Below are 19,702 nucleotides of genomic sequence, written 5' to 3'. Positions count from 1 at the left end.
ACATCCCAGACAGTTTCAGACGCCCCTGGAGAAATTTGAATTTAGAGCATTTCCACCAGCTATTGATGAAATACCATCCTTCACCTCCTACTGAAGTCTCCCGGGGCTATGATACTTTCTGCGAATGGCTCAATCAGTCTCTAGATATGCTCATTCCGGCCAAGTGGAGTAAGACTAGATCTAGTCCTTCTAGCCCTTGGTACGATGAATCCCTCAAAACACTTAAAGTCTCCTGTAAAAAAGCAGAACGCGCATGGCGTAAAACGTATGATACTGACCTCAAGGCGGCCTATAGGGCCTGCACTAGAGTGTATCATCGGGCCATATGTGCAGCTAGGGCTGCTTTTTACACTCAGGAGATTAAGAATAGTACAAACCCCTCTAAGGTCATCTTCAGGGTGTGTAAGGACCTCACAAGCAAGAGGACGGACATTGCTGCTATTGAACCCTCCATGGCACACTGCGAGGATTTAGCCTCGTTTTTTGTTGAAAAGGTGGAGGCTATTTATAGATCATTCTCTCAGCTTCCCATCAGGGAGAAAATGTCTACATCTTTGGCTCTCAAACCACTGCTAACCATCCCTAGTCCGACCCGGGATGAGTTTTTAGCTTTGACAACAAAAGTCAAATCCGGCTCTCCGGACGATCCCATGGGACCCGCTCAATTCCGGGAATTTGCTGAATGCTGCTATCCTGCCCTACACGATCTCATCAATCTGTCCTTTAGTACGGGCAGTGTTCCCAAGGCCTGGAAACAGGCGATGGTCATTCCGATCCTTAAAAAACCTGCCCTCGATCCGACTAAGCCAGAACACTATCGGCCCATTTCCCTTCTTCCTTGGCCAGCCAAGCTAGCGGAAGCACATGCTAACCGTATTCTATCTGCTCACCTGCAAGAAACGAATCTACTGGACATTTCCCAGAACGGATTCCGTGCAGGTCATAGCACCGAAACTGCTCTTTTGGCTGTGGTGGAACATATCAGGAAGATGTTGGATCAGGGTCAGACGGCGGCACTGATCCTTTTGGATCTTATTGCCGCCTTTGATACGGTGTCCCATCAGATTTTATTACATCGTCTGATGGAGGCTGGAGTTGGAGAGATGGCACTTGAGTGGTTCCGCTCTTTTCTTGAGGATCGAGGTTTCCAAGTGTCTACACCTCCTTTTGTCTCTGCTTCACGCCCTATTCTTCAGGGCGTTCCCCAAGGATCGGCTCTTAGCCCCACTTTATTTAATTTATATGTTCAGCCTTTGGCGGAGGTAGCCCATAGCTTTGGTCTTTCCTTAGTGTCGTACGCCGATGACACGCAGCTGGCGGTGGCACTTAACGGTGACTCCAACATGGACGCCCCCACCTTCCAGTCAGCGTTAAAAGCTGTTTCTGGCTGGATGGCGAACAACCGACTTCAACTTAATGCCTCTAAGACCGAGGTCATTATTTTTGGTAAGGAAAGTGGCCTATGGGGAGATCAATGGTGGCCTACTGATCTTGGCCCTGCACCCACCCCCGTGAGTGAAGTCAGATACCTCGGGGTGTGGTTTGATGATAAGCTCTCATTTACCTCCCACACTAAACGCGTGGCCGGCGTATGTCTAGGTACTCTGCAATGTCTGAGACCCATTTTTAAATTTTTTGATGCTGAGACAAGACAGATTATGGTCCAGGCTCTGGTTCTTACCAGATTGGACTATGCCAACTCTCTGTTTTTGGGCTTAAATCAGGCCGAACTATCCCGCCTTCAGAGGGTCCAGAATGCGGCGGCTAGGATGCTTGTCGGCCTCCCGAAATTTGTCTCAGCTCGCCAAACTATCCGGAATCTCCACTGGCTACCGATCGAGCAAAGAGTTAAGTTCAAAGCCCTCTGCTTAACTTTTAAAATTCTTAAACTAGCTTCCCCTCCTATTCTTTCACAGACTATCCTGCACTATGTCCCTGCTAGAGCTCTTCGCTCTGCTGGATTGAACCTCGCCACGGTGCCCCGTTTTAAACGAGCCAGAATGGGTGGACGCTCGTTCTCAGTGCTGGCGGCTGCCCTCTGGAACTCTCTACTAGCTCCACTCCGTTCAATCCCAGACCTGTTTCTTTTTAGGAAGGCCTTGAAGACCTTCCTCTTTTCCACAGTTTAGTCTGTCTTCTTGCCTTCGCCTTCTCATGTGTGTTGTGTTATTCAGCTCTCCAAGCGCCGGGACGCCTCTTAGCTGCGGCATCCGTGCGCTATACAAAAAATAAATAACATAACATAACATAAAAAGTAACTCAAATGGACAGGCTACTAAAAATTATTGCGGAAAAGAACGAGGATTTGGAAGCGAGGTCCCGCCGCAATAACATTCGCGTTTTGGGCCTAGCAGAATCCACCAATACGGGGAAAATGGAGGTCTTCATTGAGAACCTAGTGATCGAACTCTTTGGGAAAGAATCCTTCTCCCCGCACCTCATAGTAGAGCATGCCCACCGATCCTTACCTGCCCGCCCACCGCCAGGAGCCCAGCCACGACCCATCATCGCGAGATTCCTAAACTACAGGGACCGAGACGCGGTGTTGAGACGTGCAAGAGAGATCGGCACGGTGGGATATTGCAACACTACACTCTCCTTCTTCCCCGACTTCACCCCTGCCGTACAGGAGGCCAGGCGGAAATTCGCAGGAGTCAAGAAGAAGCTGCAGGATCAAGAGATGACGTACGCCATGCTATATCCGGCGAAACTAAAGGTCTCCCATCAAGGCAAGCAACATTTTTTTCAAACACCGCAGCAAGTGGAAGATTTCCTTAAACAACATAAGAAAGACACAGCCAGAGACAATGCAGAAAGACGCCGATCCGGTTCTCCCTCACCAATGAACCAACAAGACTAACGTGTGGCGCAAGACTTTTGACTCTATTCTCAGACGTCAACAACAGGACTCCACTAGTTTGGTGAGGTACAATTTTATGTTATTACATGATCTGGTCACCATTACACTTCGTGCTCGGTCAACCACCTCCGTCCCACATAGAGAGACTAGGTACCTTCCTAGCTCCTAGTGGGTGTAAGTAGGGAGGTGGTTGGCAGGTTGGGCGCCCCTAGAACTGACCCCCAATGGGCGAGCCCCATCACCCCCACTCTGTTAGTAGAGTATGGGTTTTTGAGAAACTACCTCTGTTTTTGGGTTTGATAAGGGTGGGAATGGTTGGGGAGGGCGGGAGTTATGTGCCCGGCGGATTGGGGTTGCCGGTGTGGGAGGGGTCTCGCTCCAACACGTTACTGGAACTGCTGACAATTTTGACATGAATTATAGTTGTTGGGGTGACAAAGAGGGAAGTTGGGGTTTTGGTTCTACATGTGGTACTAAGAGATATAGGAACATGGAAGTCACAATCTTTTGCTACATACTGATGCTTTTAGCCATTCCTTGGGTATCAGTTTTGTTGCGGTACTGGGCACTGGAGGGGAGGGAGGGGAGGTTTTGGGAGATGTTGCTGTTTTCAATCCGTTGCTGTCTGTCGGACTTGTGTTGATATACGTGCCAGCCATTTTGACCTTACAATGTGGGGATGGGTGAGGTAACAGACGCGATGCCTGCGCACAAACTCCAATTGTTGTCATGGAATGTGCGGGGACTGAACAATCCTAGAAAGAAAAGACAGGTGCTGGGGTATTTGGATCGGCATGGTGTCACTATAGCTATGTTGCAAGAGACACACCTCGCGCCGAATTGCTCCCCCCTATTTGCTTCAAGATGGGCGTCATGTAAAGTTTTCTCATCTTACTCGAACTATGCCAGGGGAGTCACTATCCTAATAAAAAAAGGGGTGGGATTTACCCCGGCGGGATCTGATTCAGACTCGGAGGGCCGATACTGTATGGTCTGGGGGAAACTGTACTCTCACATGGTGCTCTTTGCCTGTTACTATGGTCCCAATATTGATGATCCGACTGCGCTGCTCACCTTGTGGGGCAAAATTCAAACCCTGGGCATAGCCCATGTTGTACTGGGGGGTGACTTCAATACTGCAGTAAACCCTGCCATCGATAGGTCGCACCCACAGTCTCAACACTATACACGAACCCAACGCATACTGCAGGGCATCCTGGGGGAACACCACCTGACGGACTCCTGGAGACACCTACACCCCCTCCTTAGACAAGGCACACATTTCTCGGCCGTCCACAATACGTGGGCCCGCATCGACTACTTTTTCTTGACTGCCGGCCTCGCTCATTGGGTACTAAAAGCTATACACTTAGCGCGCACATTCTCGGACCATTCACCTGTCCTCCTTTCTTTACGCATCCCCCTTGCTGTCTCTCCTTACCTGAACTGGTGCCTCAACCCTGCGCACCTCACAGATTCGGCCTTCAGGGCGGACCTAGAGCAAGACATAACAGACTTCTTTGACCGTAACATTAATTCTGTATCGAGCCTTACTACTGTGTGGGAAGCATTTAAAGTCACTGTAAGGGGATGGTGCATTTCTAAAGGTGGGGGGGTGCTAAAGTCCCTACGAGGCGAGCTGCGTAGGCTGGAGGCAGACATTCGTACCCTTGAGCGTGATATCCCCCACGAGGCGCAGGGACGTGCGACGCAAGCCCAGCTCCGGGACAAAATAAATGCATACACCGAAGCTGCAGATAAGGAAAGCAAATTTCTGGGGAAGCCCTTTACAGCGCGCATATATGGCGAGGGAGATATGCCAGGGAAAGCACTGGCTTCGGCGGTTCGGCCCCCCCGCCAACACAATTATGTTACCGTCCTGCTTGATAACCAACAGGAGCCACAGAGGAACCTCCCAGGGCAGCTGCGGGTACTCTCTGATCATTACCAGACACTCTATACCTCCCATAGGCAGTCGCCACTAGACCTACATGCATATCTTGAGGATACCGCTATAGCATGGATGGGCCCGTCACAACAGAAATTCCTACACCACGAACTAGAGCTGGATGAAATCAAGGACGCCATCATGTCCATGAAATCCGGCAAAGCTCCGGGATCGGATGGCCTACCGATAGACTTCTATAAAACTTACATCCACTTGCTAGCCCCCATTCTTAAGCAAGTCTATTATGCGGCGCTGGAGGAAGGACTCCTGCCACCTAGCATGCGCGAAGCCCTGATAATCTCCTTGCTTAAACCAGGCAAACCACCAGAACAATGTGACTCCTACAGGCCCCTGTCATTGCTAAATTCTGACGTTAAAATCCTTGCGAAGGTCCTGGCGACCCGCCTGAACCTTTTAATGGATCGGCTGGTTCTCCCGGACCAAGCCGGATTCGTCCCTAATCGCGCGACTTCACACAACCTGCGCACCCTACAGGCGGTACTTCAAGACATTAATCCCAGGTGCGAGGCGGCTGATGTCTTCCTGGATGCCACTAAGGCGTTCGATTCCCTGGAATGGGACTATCTACTGAAACTGATGGAGCGGATGGGTACTCCCTTTAACTTCTTAGACTGGATCAGATTATTATACACTAAACCACACGCTTCAGTCCTTTTAAATGGTTCCCGGTCGGCCCCCTTTGACATACATAGGGGCACTCGCCAGGGCTGCCCTCTCTCCCCAGTGCTCTTCGCGATAGCTATTGAACCACTCGCGGCCAAGCTTAGACAACATCATAATCATCGGTCATTGATCTATCCAGAGAGACAACTGCTCATTTCATTATATGCTGACGATATGACGTTGTACATTCACAGACCGCAGGAAAATCTGAACCCACTCCTGCGCGAAATAACCAAATTTGGGGCCATCGCGGGGATACAGATAAATTGGACGAAATCTGCCCTCTTCCCCCTAACGGATAAGACGCTTCGGTTCCCCCTAGACTACCCACTGCTATGGGAAGATGATGAGATCAAATACCTGGGGATCACAATAACCAGAAACCGGGAAGCCCTGATAAGGGCGAACTATGGTACTGTCCTGGACAAGCTAACGGATAGCGTCACTAAGTGGATCCACCTCCCACTGTCCATGGCAGGACGCATATCACTGATTAAGATGGTACTCCTCCCTAAGCTGTTATACCTATTCACTAATATTCCATACAGCCCGGGATCTCACTTTTTCCACGCCCTTGATTCCCAGTTATCGAGACTCATATGGGGGGGAAAACAGGCGAGAATGAAATTAGGAACACTAATGTTGCCGTACCACCAGGGAGGATTTGATGTGCCGAACTTTAGATTGTATTACGACTGCGCACAGGGACACTTTGCCGCTTACTGGCTCCACCCACCTCCCTTTATGGCACACCTGGCCGTGGAAGACGGGTACATGAGACCCGAGAAACCATCGGGCTATCTTTACTCGGAGGCCCTTGCCTCAAGCCGTGACCCCTCCACAGTGGACTGCACGGTGATAGCCTGGCGTAGAATAGCGAAACGCATGGAGGTCTCCTTTTTATATTCCCCTCGCATGACCCTGGCATATGACCCCCGATTGAGCATCACACAGGAAGAAATTGGCCGCAAACTGCTTACCAAGCTAGCTCTGCATACATGGGGGGACTTATACATTCAGGGGCAGTTTTGCAGCGCAGCCCAATTCTTTGGGGAACATGCACCCTCTATCATGGATACATTCCTATACGTACGCTTGCGACAAAACATTAAGTCCGCCACACCCTGCTTCCCTGACGAGCCGGAAGTCATGGCTCCCCTGCACGCTCTTCTGCAAAATGACGCTCCGAAACATGTGGTCTCCATGCTATACAAACATGCTTACGCGGCTCCCACACCTCCAGAGCTTAGGGCGAGACGAGATTGGGAGGAGGACCTGGGTTCCCCACTTTCGGACGAGCAATGGGAGTTCAGCTGCGCACATACAAACTCAGTTACTGGGAATGCCCGGCTCAGATTGGTCCATTTTAAATTTTTGCACCGCTTATATTACACCCCTGCTAGGCTACTGCGCTTCGGTCTGCGGGACAATGACCGCTGCTTACGATGCAAACGGTCCGGGGCAGACTTCATTCACTTGGCATGGACATGCCCAGCAGTCGCTACTTACTGGATTGCGGTCTTCGGAGCTATGTCTGCCATGATAGAGGTGGCAGTCGAGCCCTGTCCCATAATTGCCCTGCTCGGCCACTCCACCCCGGCGATCAAGAAACACCGGAAGTTTTTTGCACTGGGATTTCTTCTAGCAAAACGCCACGTGGCATGTAGGTGGGGTAGGGGGAGGGCCCCCAAATTCAAGATTTGGCTAAATACCATGGCCACATGGCAGGAACAGCTACGCAGCTATGCCGAACTTTTGCCCCATAAATCACGCCCAAAGGACCTATGGGGCCCGCTCACGGCCTATTTACTTCGGACCCAGTCAGACGAAGATTCCGTCCCTGATGACCGGGAGGGAAGGGGTGGGGCTGCGCTTCCCTCTGCGCCCACAGACACAGGCGATCCACACCCTGCTGCCCCCAATCTCTGACTACACTGCACGACATAGATTATAGATACATGTGGGGGAATTGTCCCTGACACCGGGCACATGTCAGGCGAGTGCATGATTGAGGGACACACCCGCTTTGAGTGAGCGGGGGGTAGAACATCTGCCCTCCTGGCTCAGGCGGTATACCCACCCTGCCTTTAGAGACTAGCACACACTCTGGCTTCTTGGCAATTCCGCTACTGCACAGACACGAGCACAGTTTGCACTTCTCCCCCTCCCACGACACGCTTCTGCATCAATACACTGCAGAGCACTCTAGCTGCTGACATGAGTGGCCTCACTTTGCGGGCCGCATTATGAACTTGCTCTGCGCTGGACTGTCCTCTGCGCCGCATACTATGTATGGTGGACTCATTGTGGGTGGGGAACATCCACCTTTGGATTTCATAATGTACTACGAACAGTTATAGTTACGTTAAAAATGACAAAATGAGACCTCAATTGTTCAATGTATGCTAAAGATCTGTTATTTTCCTGGTTAATGACGTATCCTTTGACAGCTACAGGCACTTTAAATCGCGGCCGGCCCTGATAGGTTGTAGGCGACATGCTGTGTTAAGCAAATGTTTCTATAGGCATGAGCAGCTGACGGGACAATCGCTTGCTGCTGAAGCTGCCGGCCTGCCTCCTCAGGTTGTAGGCGACTAAGCTGTGTATTGTTACTGTGCTATTTCAATAAAGGTCTTCAAAAAAAAAAAAAAAAACTTTCCTGAGGTATTTGCCGTACTCCTTATGATTTTTATGCTTATCGATCTAACTTTGATAGCACAGCCTGAGCCTTTCTGTATTTTAACTACATGAGTAAATCTTAAAACTGAGAACTGTGTCTAGCGTTCTTTATCAGAAATGCTTTTTCAAATTCTATGACTTTTTTGAAAATCAAAACGGCCCTGTCCAAAATCAAACTATCGCCCGCACAGCCATCAATATCCCAATACATGGCAAACATCAACAGACTAGGACACCCGGTCTCACACCTCACACCTCTAATACTCCAAAATCCACCAATCTTAACACCAAGACAATTAACTATTGGGAAAACCAAACTAAAAACACACTTGATGAACAAAAGCGAGCAACACTATGGACCTCTGCCTCACGCAATAAAATCTCCCTGGTGCTCTCACAAACAAAATTCTGGCTACTCGACAAGGTCTTCTGGATCCCGGCACGCCTATTCTCACTAGGTCTCAGGGACAACGCACTATGCTGGAAATATAGCAAGGAAAAAGGGGACCTATCACACCTAATCTACCAATGCCCAACTCTCAAAACCTACTGGGAGAAAATCTTTGGTTTTAGAAACAGGGTACTGGGCTGTACACTAACAAATGAATTTTCCTCTCTCCCCACCGCATTTATGACCGCAGAACTAAGATCAGAGCAAATAAGGATCTTTATAACTGCTGCTGACCGCAGCAGTAAAAATGGTCCTAGCCAATTGGAAAGACACAAGTGAGACCTCATACAAAGGCTGGTTCAACTGGATTACGCACGTCAGAGGTGCGGACAACATTGCACTATGAACTCATCCTGGAAACCAGCAACCAGAGGGATGTGGAAATCACTTGACACATACCTAGACTTATACGAACCCCCATGAAACCAATTCATCCCGGCGACACACCCCGACACCTTTAAGTGTGGTAAAAATAATGTAACTGAGCTCAATCACTATGGTGTAGGAGAGTAGGGTCTGCAATCCTATGATCACCCCAGATTTTTACTTTTTGCTTCACTGGTTTACGACTTTCCCTGGCTGTGGGCCTGCTAATCGGACCCACAGCCTAGCTGTTCTCTCTCTAAATTGACATCCATGTACTTTAGGTGCATTTACCAATTGGTATTGGGTCACTCTTGTAAGTCCTTGTACAGTGTACCATAGGTACCAGGGCATAAGTGCACCCAAGGCCTACCAGGGGCTGCAGCATGTATTGTGCCACCCCTGGCTGGCCATCTAAACAGATACAACTGACTGGTAATACAGCTGGGGCAAGGTGGTGTAAACACCATTTCCTTTAGATATAGTATACCTATATCTAAACCTAAAATGGACACATATACTCCTATAAGTCACTCCTATGGGAGGCCTTAACAATCCTGGAGGCAGAGTGCTTGGAATTATGTGAGATGGTGCTCTAGCATGAGCTGAGCCTGTCTGCAGCTTTCGGAACCAAGTCCTTTAGCTGTTTCCATGATAACGCTATACCATATACTCTTAAGTGCATTATAATCCTCGCGGTTATTGTTAACTTTGGCAAGCATTATCAAAACATGTCGAGTAAGGTGTCATAAGAATTGGAATACTACCCCCTCGCCAGTTCTGGTGACGGGGGTAGCATTCCACCCTTTTAGAGGGACACGACATGTATGTAACTGTGAACCCCGGTTAAAGTTAACTCGAGTCTCAGCATCACAAAATGGATGCTGCCACCACAGACACAAGTCTGACCTCCTGCTGCTGGAAGTCCTTCCAGCGAGGGAGGCTTGGACAAAGGGTTTCCTGCTTTGGGAGGTGCTAGCAGCACCCCAGTCAGGATTTTGTGTATTGAGGTCGGACAGGCTGAAAGGAATGAGACATGCCTTGGGCACACAAGGTGTCCCTGTGCATACCCCGGTTCAAACCAGTTGCTCGGGCACTCCAGCCCCAGTTCTGGCGCGAAACCGGACAAAGGATAGGGGGTGTAACCACCCCCCTTCCTGGTCCCACCCATAGGAGGGACCTAGTCATAGTACAGCCCCATTTAGGAGAATAATGGTAGGAGCTGGTCCCATTCCAAATTAGATTAATCCTTATTTGAAACTACAAAGAAGAAACTCTGGACTTCGACGTTCTGCTCCACAGAAGACTGAAGAAATCTCCCTTGTGGCCAAGGAGTGACCACCCTGCACAAGCAGGCACCATCAAGTGTCCTAGCGGTTCACTTTGTCATCCTTCCTGCCGGAACCAGACTTCAGAGCCCGACAAGATCTGGACTTCCAGACCTCTCCGACCTCTACCTACATCTGCAGCACAGCTGAGATCCGTGGGTGCGACGAGACACGTAGGACCGGCCATCTTGGAGAAACTGCACTTCGCTTCCAGCACGACTTCAGAGGCATCCTCGAGAAAGTGCTTTGGGGATTGAGAAGCCCCAGCCCCGAGCAGCTCCTGCACCGAAGACCAGCCCTCCAGCATCCACAAGATCTGCGTGGGGCCCTTTTGCTTGGTTTCTGCTTGACACGTTGTCTGGTCACTTGCCGGCTGGCTAGTGGCCTCCTAGACGACGATCCTTGAAATCCACACCGCTGGTCTGGTTGCTCCAGACTGGCCCTTGCTTCCCTGCAAAGGAGAAGCACCCCGGACCCTCCTGGTCGGCACCAGACGCCTTTTCCACTCACCACGTGGGTTGCCTTTGCCAAGGCCTGTTGATGCCGAATCTGGAACCAACACCAACGACAGCGAGAGCCTGCGTGGTACAGCTCGTGCCTCCATCCTGGTCATCGAAGACACCTCCTGGTCCACGTGGCTGCAGAGTCAAGCGTCCACTCTTCACCTGATCGTGACGACAGCATCTGGGTCCTTCCTGGTTCCACTTCAGTCACTGGCTAGTGACTTTGAACATTGTCCCCTCTGCTTTCAGGTCTTCATCTTCCTCGATCCACCCTTGGATCGCTCCTGACATCTTCCTCCTGGTCGCCTGCAGCATCTTTCTTCAAGGCTCCATAGACTTCGACGCGGAAACCCGACACACTTTCACACCTATGCACCCGCAGCCCGTGGGTGAGGTAACAAGAGCATTTCGGTGCTCAAGGGTAGATTGACTCTCCTAGTGTCCAGATATCCTGTCGTTTTAGTCTTAACCAGTCGGAACTGTCTTTTACTTACATTTTCGTAATTTGTAGTGTCCATTGACTTTGTCCCGCATCTCGTGTGTGAGTTCACACTCGTACACACGCGTTCTCGTGGGCCTCCTGCTCCTTACCTAAGGTTAGGGTAGTGTAGTCCCAGCGAACCTACAGCCTTTGCACATCTTCATTTCATCTTATACCATTTACTTAGTATTTGGTTTGTCGTGCCCCTAGGGCACCATTGTAATTTGTGCAACTTATCGTATTTTTCTTAAGAGTCTTGTCATGTGCTTAGCCCTCTGATCTCATAAAGAGTTCAGAGGTGTTTTGTTAGTAATAAATATCTTGTTTATTTTCATAACAACCTGTGTGGTGCCCTTTCATTTAGTATTGAAGGGTTTGTATGTGGTAAAACAGCTGGCTTCACATGCCAAAAGAGTTTAGCCTAAGACTGCTTTGTCCATGCTACCATTAGGATAGCTGGTCTATAAGGTTGACTTACAACCAATCACCATAAGGGTTGTTTGGACTGATACAAGGTGATCACTAGAACTAGTGAGCATCATATATCAGGCCAACTTCTCACATATGGCCCTATAGATCGGTTGGACTGACGAGTCTCCCTATCTCGCCATAAGCAAGCTAGTGATGTGCCGGCTTGGTCAGGCGTTTATAAGTCTCACAATTACAGAGCCTTTCGTGTGTCCTTCTTTCACCCCATTCTCTCCTGCTTTTTTCTACCATCTTTTTTCTTGTTCTCACTAAACCACGTCAGGTGGGGTTAGCTAAGCATATGTTTCGAAGTGACTGTTAACACTGTTGTACAAACTATGATTGGCTAACCTTGTAACAGAAATGCTAATGTCTTGTCTATAAAAATTAATAAAATATTTTGAAAATGTAGAAATGCTTTGTTCTTTCCTTCTGCACAATCCTTACCTAGCTTACTAAGAAATAGGGGTCCAGCGAGGAGCACCAAAGTCTGACAGGGACTACACCGCTCCTGATCTGGTACCAGTGCACTGAGGACGATATTTAATGTATGCTTTTGCCCGCTGTCAGATCTGGGAGCAGAGTTGATGGTTCCAACTATATCCGTCAAGTACTAATCAGATTCGTATTAGAACCAAGAACTGCACCTTCATGGTATAGGTGATTGCGCCCAAAATCCAAATGGGCCCAGTCCACTCATCGATGCAGGCTGAAGACAGCCGCGAGGAGACGAAGTGGCTGATGCAGTAACCTGAAAATGATGATGTGAGTATCAATAGGGAAAAGTATTTGAGGATTAATGATTGAGGGGGAAGAACAGTGCATTCTTGGACTTGTAGAGTGGAATGGAGTGGTGAGATGCAGTGGACAGATTTTGAAATGAAACTACTGTGTGACTTTGACTCTCAGATTCATAGAGACCGGTGGTCATTGCTTCTTTCATGTGTTTCATGAATCTTTGAAGATAAATTGCTTGTGGTGGTTTTACATTGGTAAAAGGTACCTTAGGTGAAATGCTGAAATCTACTAGGTTGTCGAATTGTCTGCTAAGGCAAGGTGTACTGTGAAGCACTGTCAGTCACAGCAACATAAGGATGTCACTTTGCTTTGTGTGGTTGTACTAATTAAGACTGATAGTTTTTCGTTAAAAGGTGCACGGGAGTGAGCACATTGGTCAGGGCAAATTTCCGCAGATTGAAAGCCTACTAATGTATGACTGTTGTTCTCAGTAAAGACATTCTTGTAGAGACTTTATTTTACGTAAAAGGAGTAGACAACTTTGAAATGATGAGAGAGTGAGAGAGAGCAGGGTTCAGGGGAGTTCAAGAGCACACGGACTGTTTATGTCACAGGATACCACTTAGGGGTAGGCTGTAATTGGCTGACCTTTGGTTTGACATGATGTGTTTAGAGAACGAGCTGAGAACTCTGGGAGTGAGAGAGAAGTGGGTGAAAGTCTAGGAGAGGTCATAGCTAACTTTGACAGGAAGAAATCATGGGGATTCAGTCCTCAGAAAAGCATTCAGAATCAAAAATTGCTAGCATTCGCGCCAAGAATTTTCAATTCTATTAAGGACACGGAGGCAAGGATTATGCTATCTATTTCTTTTCTGTATAAACACAGCAGCCAATTAAAACATTCAATTAGTTATTACAAACTACATTGCCCATGATTCTTTGCAATGGTAACACCTCCATGGCCTCGATAAGAGCCCTGAGTCTAATCCCATCATCCTCTTTCTTTGCTCGAACTGCAAAAGTCCATAAGTCAACAAATAACTTCGCAACATCCTCCAACATGGAAGTTAACACGGAACCAAGATCCATCTGTAGTCTTCAACTGGAAGAACTTCTTACTCAGCAAACTTTTGATTCTATTACAGGAGCGGAGGCTTTTGATTATGCTAGTTTAAAGCTTTATTAAATACAACTGAAGTTATGTCTCCCACCGGATTATAATAAAATTGTTTGAAAGTCGATTCTGCAGGCCAATCAGCACAGTGCATAATGTCCTAAATGTTAGAACCTAACATACAAGACTTAGATGCCATGGCACCCCGTACTGAATGTGCCCCAAATTTCTGAATGTCAATACCTGCTTCTTTCATAAAATAGCGAAGCCATCTTGCAATAGTTGCTGCCGACACCGACCTAAAAGGTTTTTGCACTGCAATGAGCAGTTGAGTAGAGCCCTCTGGCCTCAACAATCTAGTACATTCCTCGTATTCCTTTAAACAGTGCACAACACATATTTTTTTATTGCTGGGAAAAGCATTGTATTCAACATGTCTAGATAGAGTTTTCGTATGACCTGTGATAGTAAAAGAAACTCTTTCCAGAGTAAATACTCTACCAGTAACTTCCAAGGCCCGCACATGCCAAAATACATAGAAGCATCGCCAATTTGGCAAACAACTGTTTCTTGGATAGCAGATTATTCACTGGCCAGTTGTTAAATAGGGAAATAACTAGTGAGACATCCCATAAGACCGAGTATTTAGGATTCGGAGGGTTCGCTACCCTTACACCCTTAAGAAGCTTATATATCAACGGGTGCATACCAATAGGTTTCCCGTCTACCTTATTATGACTCGCCGAGATGGCCGATCTAAAATTATTTACTGACCGGTAGGCCAAACCCTCGGCTGCTTTGTTAGGAAGAAAATTTACAGCGTGGGGTAGGTCTACCCCCACGACATCCATGTGCCGTTCCAGGCACGAACCCATCCAGCCCTTCCAGGCTGAAGAATATAGTTTTCTAGTTGACAGAGCCCAAGCTTGTTTGATGAATGCTGAAGCTGTCTCCGAAAACACTGGCATTTCTCACTGTTTCCGGAAAGCTGCCATGCCATCAGGGACAGCCTCCCCGCTAGGATCAACGGATGCTGTTCCCCGTGAGGTCCCAGGAGTAGGAACTCTGACCACAGTAGCATCCTGGGGAGGTCGCAGCTCATCTGGAAACCATGGCGGCGACCTCCACAGGGGAGTCACCAGTATCACTTCCACCTGCTGTTTGAAAATGTGTGACGTCACCCTAGGTATTAAGAGGAAGGAGGAAACGCATAATTCAATGCTCACGACCAGTCTTGAAGGAATGCGTTGGTCGCCTTCGCCACTGGGTCCAGCCTCCAACTGAAGAAATTGAGGAGTTGATGGTTCAACCTGGACGCAAACAAGTCTGTCTGACATTGACCTCAAAGGTTATGTAGCCATTGGAACACTCTCTGATTCAGCTGCCAATCGCTGTAATCCCTGAGGTGTCTCAAATTCCAGTCCGCCACCAGGTTGGACTGACCCGGGATGTATTCCACTCCCACTGTGATCTGTCGATTCAGGCAATAATGCCAAAAATCCTTGGCAATCTCTTCTAGTAGAGACGTTCTCGTTCCTCCAAACTTGTTTATGTATCTCACCGCTGAGATCCGTAGCAGGATGCAACAAGAATTCTGCTTGGGAGATAGAGTCCGAATCGCGAAATAACCTGCTAGGAGTTCTAGACAATTTATGTGTAATGACAATTCCTGGGGTGACCATCGACTGCCTGTGGAGATATCTCCACAGCCCGCTCCCCAACCCCAACGGCTGGCGTCTAATTCGATGATGACCTCAGGTTGTGAGCCGAAAATGGCTCTGCCGTTCCACGCTTCTATGTGGCCAAGCCACCACTGTATCTCTGCTCTCACTTCCTGGGATAACGGAACCAAGTCCGTGTAAGCGAGACCCTTCTGTAAATGTTGGATTTTCAATCTCTGCAGTGCTCTGTAATGCAGCGGTCCTGGGAAGATCGCCTGAATGGATGACGCTAGTAAACCCACTATTCTGGCAATAACTCTGAGAGATACCATCTGCCTGCTGAGAAGTGCCGTAATCTCTTTCTTGAGATCCTTCAACTTCGGCCTGGGGAGACTCAATTGTGCTGACTGAGAGTCTATCACAAACCCCAGAAATTCCGTTGTCTGTGCCGGAACTAGTGCAGATTTGGCGTGATTGATCATGAACCCCAGACATTGCAAAAAAGACATTGTCGTTTAAAGATGATGAGCCACCAACTCCGGACTCTGCGCCAGGATTAGAATGTCGTCCAAATAAATAATCATGCACACTTCCTGCTCCCGCAGGTTGGCCACTACCGGCTTCATTACCTTGGTGAAGCACCAAGGAGCAGAGGAAAGCTCGAAAGGAAGGGCAGAATACTCGTACCACCGTCCTTTCCATTGAAATTGCAAGAAACGGCGGTGCGGAGGGAAAATGGGAATGGAAAGGTAGGCATCCTTGAGATCCAACCTGACCATCCAATCCCCCTGCTTCAGTAGATCCGTCAGAAAATGGATCCCTTCCATTTAGAAATGTTTGTAAATGAGGTACTGATTAAACTCCCTCAAATTTAAAACCAGTCTGTGACCACCACCTTTCTTTTGGACTAAAAAGACTTTGCTGCAAAAGCCGTGAGGCCTGCCATCGCAGGGCGTAATTGCGTGTTTTTGAAGCCAATCTGCTATTTCGGAGTCTATAAAAGTGCATTATTGTTGGAAAAAATGGGGAGATTTGGTCAAACTGTCCTGACTTGGTGAGTCATAGAACTCCAGATGGAAACTCTCAACCGTCTGAATCACCCATGCATCCTGTGTTATGATACGCCAATTTTGAACAAAGAACTGACCCCCCAATGGTAGAAGAGATACATCTGATAAGCTTACCCGAGGAATTCTGTGCCTGTAAACCAGCTCTGTTTCCACCTCCGTGGAAACGACGTCTGTTGAAGTGTCGACGAGTAGGGTAGAAGGTGCCCCCTCTTGTTGAGTCCTATTCTCCTAGTCCTCGACCATAGTCACCTCTGGGGGGACCTTACCTCGGTTATAGCCACGGCCTGATGAGCGTCCCCTGCCTTGTCCGGCCCTGTTAAAAAGGCCTTGCTGGAAGACGCGCTTGATACCTGACTGCGCTTTGTCCAGGGAGGTGAATGTTCCCACGTATTTCAATACATCTTTTACGAAACGGTCTCCGAAGAGATTACCTTCGGCCAGGGGACCAGGTTCCACACCACCGAGATCTGTAAGGTTGGTGTCCATGCGCATAAGCAAGGACTTACGCCTTTCGGTGGATATGGCACAATTTGCATTGCCTAAGAGGCAAATCGCCCTCTAGGTCCAACCTGCTAGGATATCCGGGTCTACTGGAGTTTCTACTTCCTTGGCCAATAGGGCCATTTCCAGAATTTTTGCTAGTGGTCCCACAACGTCCACTTCTTGGGATTCCTAGCAAACTTTTTCAGAAAGGTAAGGAGAATGACGTCTATCTCTGGGGTCTCTGCAACCTTGTCCGGTACATCAGGCTGAGGACATTCGGACCTGAGTCGGTTACGTACCTCTTTGTCAAAACCTTTACGAAGGTTCTCGTGAAGATATTCAGTAACTTCTGGCGCCGGGGCCCAATCTGAAGATCTGAGATGCACAATTTTGCTAGGATTGAAAGTAAACAGGGTATTAGCTGACCCTTCTGGAGTGGCCGAAACCACCTTCTTAGCTTTCTTTTTGGGAGGGGTTCTTCGTCCGTAGAGGTGTTGGTTGTAAGCATGGGCGGAAAATCCGTTCCGCTCGCGGATTTTGCGGATTTTCGGTAAATTCGCAATCCGCGAACGCTCGCGAATTTACCGAAAATCCGCAAATTCGCACGCAGCTGATTTTTTTTTCTTGGTGATACAATTTTGCGGCGTGCGGTGTAAGTTCGCAATTGCGAACATGTAGGTGCGGCGGGCAGCAACAATCTCGCACTCGCGAAATTACAAAAATTGCAATTCTGCACAAGAAATCTACTAGCAAGCAGCATATACCTTCTGAAAATGATAATTTTTATCAGAATAACTCCTCAGGTTGACATTTGCCTGCACTTTTTTGAATTTGAGGCCTTTTGATTTTCTTTGTATAACTTTTGGATTAGAAATCAACTTTCTCATATAAGCTTGTTTGGGGCATTACAGTTGCTGTAATGCTGTTCTGCAGAAAAACGAGTTTTGCAAATGTGAAAGCATTCAGCAGGTTCAAAAGTTCAAACTCATCATTAGTAACCATTCCCTGTAGCGCTTCCTGACAAGGGCCCCTCCGGAGTTCAGTTGCTAGTTGCAACAATTGTATGACCCTGCTCTGACCCTCACAGCAGGCTCATAGAATAGCTACAAGTAGGCCACAAAGGTCCTGGAAAACAAAATTGCACTGCAACAGAAAGCAAATTACAGATAAGGAAGCAGGTGCCAGACTGGAATTTTAAAACAGTGACACATTAATAAATCAACCCCAAATTAATTCATGTCAGTTGAAGCAGGCAGGTGTGCTTGCTTTTTCCCCCCATAATCTACAGTGATGATGAACCAGAGGGTGGCATTGATGTATCAGAGGGTGGCATGGGTGAAACAGAGGGTGGCAGGGGTGAAACAGAGGGTGCTGGGAACCTGTGATGATGAACCAGACGTAGAAACAACATAATCGCGACCGTTGCGAGCCGACATGTAAGTTCGCAATTGCGAACTGGTACAAAACCCTCGCGAACTGGCAGAAATCCTTGCGAACTGGCAGAAATCCTTGGGAACACAAAAAAAAATCCGCAAATTCGCGAGAATTCGCGGATTTTGCGGATTGCGAGTTCGCAAATTCGCAAAATTCGCGAACGCCAGATTCGCAAAATTCGCCCATGCTTAGTTGGTTGTATTGGTATCGGGATAAACCTTCTGCTTACTCTTTGCCTTGCAACCAATAGAATATTCATGCTCCCCCGTTGGAGCAGGAGGTAGATCATTTCATACGCTGGCATGCGGCCATTGGCTTTCCTGCGCCTGAAGGTAGTGGAGTACTTTTCGCTTTATATTTAGTGAAACCATGCCTTTTAGCAAAGCTTTCAAGCTGCTCAGTGATAGGTTTAAGAGCAGCAGCTAAAGCCTGCTGCACAGTGTTTGGTACTGTGCTTTCAATAGCCTTATTAACCGAGGATTGGACGGAGGCGTCGAGAGCCTCCACAATGTTATCCTCAAGGACAGTTTCCTGCTGTCCCTCATAAAATATCTCCTCTTGGTCATCTTCATATCTCACCCAGTCATCCATTGTATTCTAAAAAACTGTGGTGCAGTATACAGAATAATAATTTTTAATTTTTTTTATTTTAGTGTGTCTTATATATCTACCCAAACGGGGTGTCCCGGCGCTCCTGTGCGATCTTCAGCTGAGTTAGATATTTTTAGAGAGGGGATTAGCAGAAGAGGAAAGTTTTTAAGGCTTTCCGAAAGGGGAGCTCTTCCTGGATCATCCGGATGGAGATTGGTAGCTTGTTCCAGAGGGCAGAGGCACATACTTGAATGGTTTTTCCGCCTGAGCGGGTTTTTTTGAATCTGGGAGTAGTGAGAAGGTTTTTTGAAGAAGAGCGAAGAAGCCTGGTATTACTCTAGGGGGAGAGGCAAGTGGAAAGGCAGGCAGAGCCCTTTCCTCTCACTGCACGATGGGCCAGTACTAATGCTTTAAATTCTGCCCTTTTTTGTATGGGCAGCCAGTGTAGTCTACGGCGGTGGGGCGAGATGTGCTCACGTAGGGGAATGCCACCTACCAACCGTACAGCAGCATTCTGGACTGTCTGGAGTCGATGGCACAGACCTGCAGACTGTCCAATGTATAAGCCATTGGCGTAGTCCAGATGGGAGGTGATCAGCGCCTGCACTATAGTCTTCCTGGTGTTGTTAGGTAAGAAATTGATGAACTTTTTCACCATCCTGATTTTGGCAAAGCATGCTGCAGAGACCGTATGTACTTGTTATTGGAATGATAGGTTAGAGTCCCATCTAACCCCTAGATTTTTCACCGATCCTTTAGGCTGGGTAGGGGCACTCAGGTCAAGAGGCCACCAGATATTGGGATCCAGTGGGGATGGCTGGTGAAAGAATAATACCTCCGTTTTCC

Source organism: Lissotriton vulgaris, chromosome 2_2 (genome assembly GCF_964263255.1).
Source record: "Lissotriton vulgaris chromosome 2_2, aLisVul1.2, whole genome shotgun sequence".
NCBI classification, from domain to species: Eukaryota; Metazoa; Chordata; class Amphibia; order Caudata; family Salamandridae; genus Lissotriton; species Lissotriton vulgaris.
Note: the sequence above shows the minus strand (reverse complement) of the source record.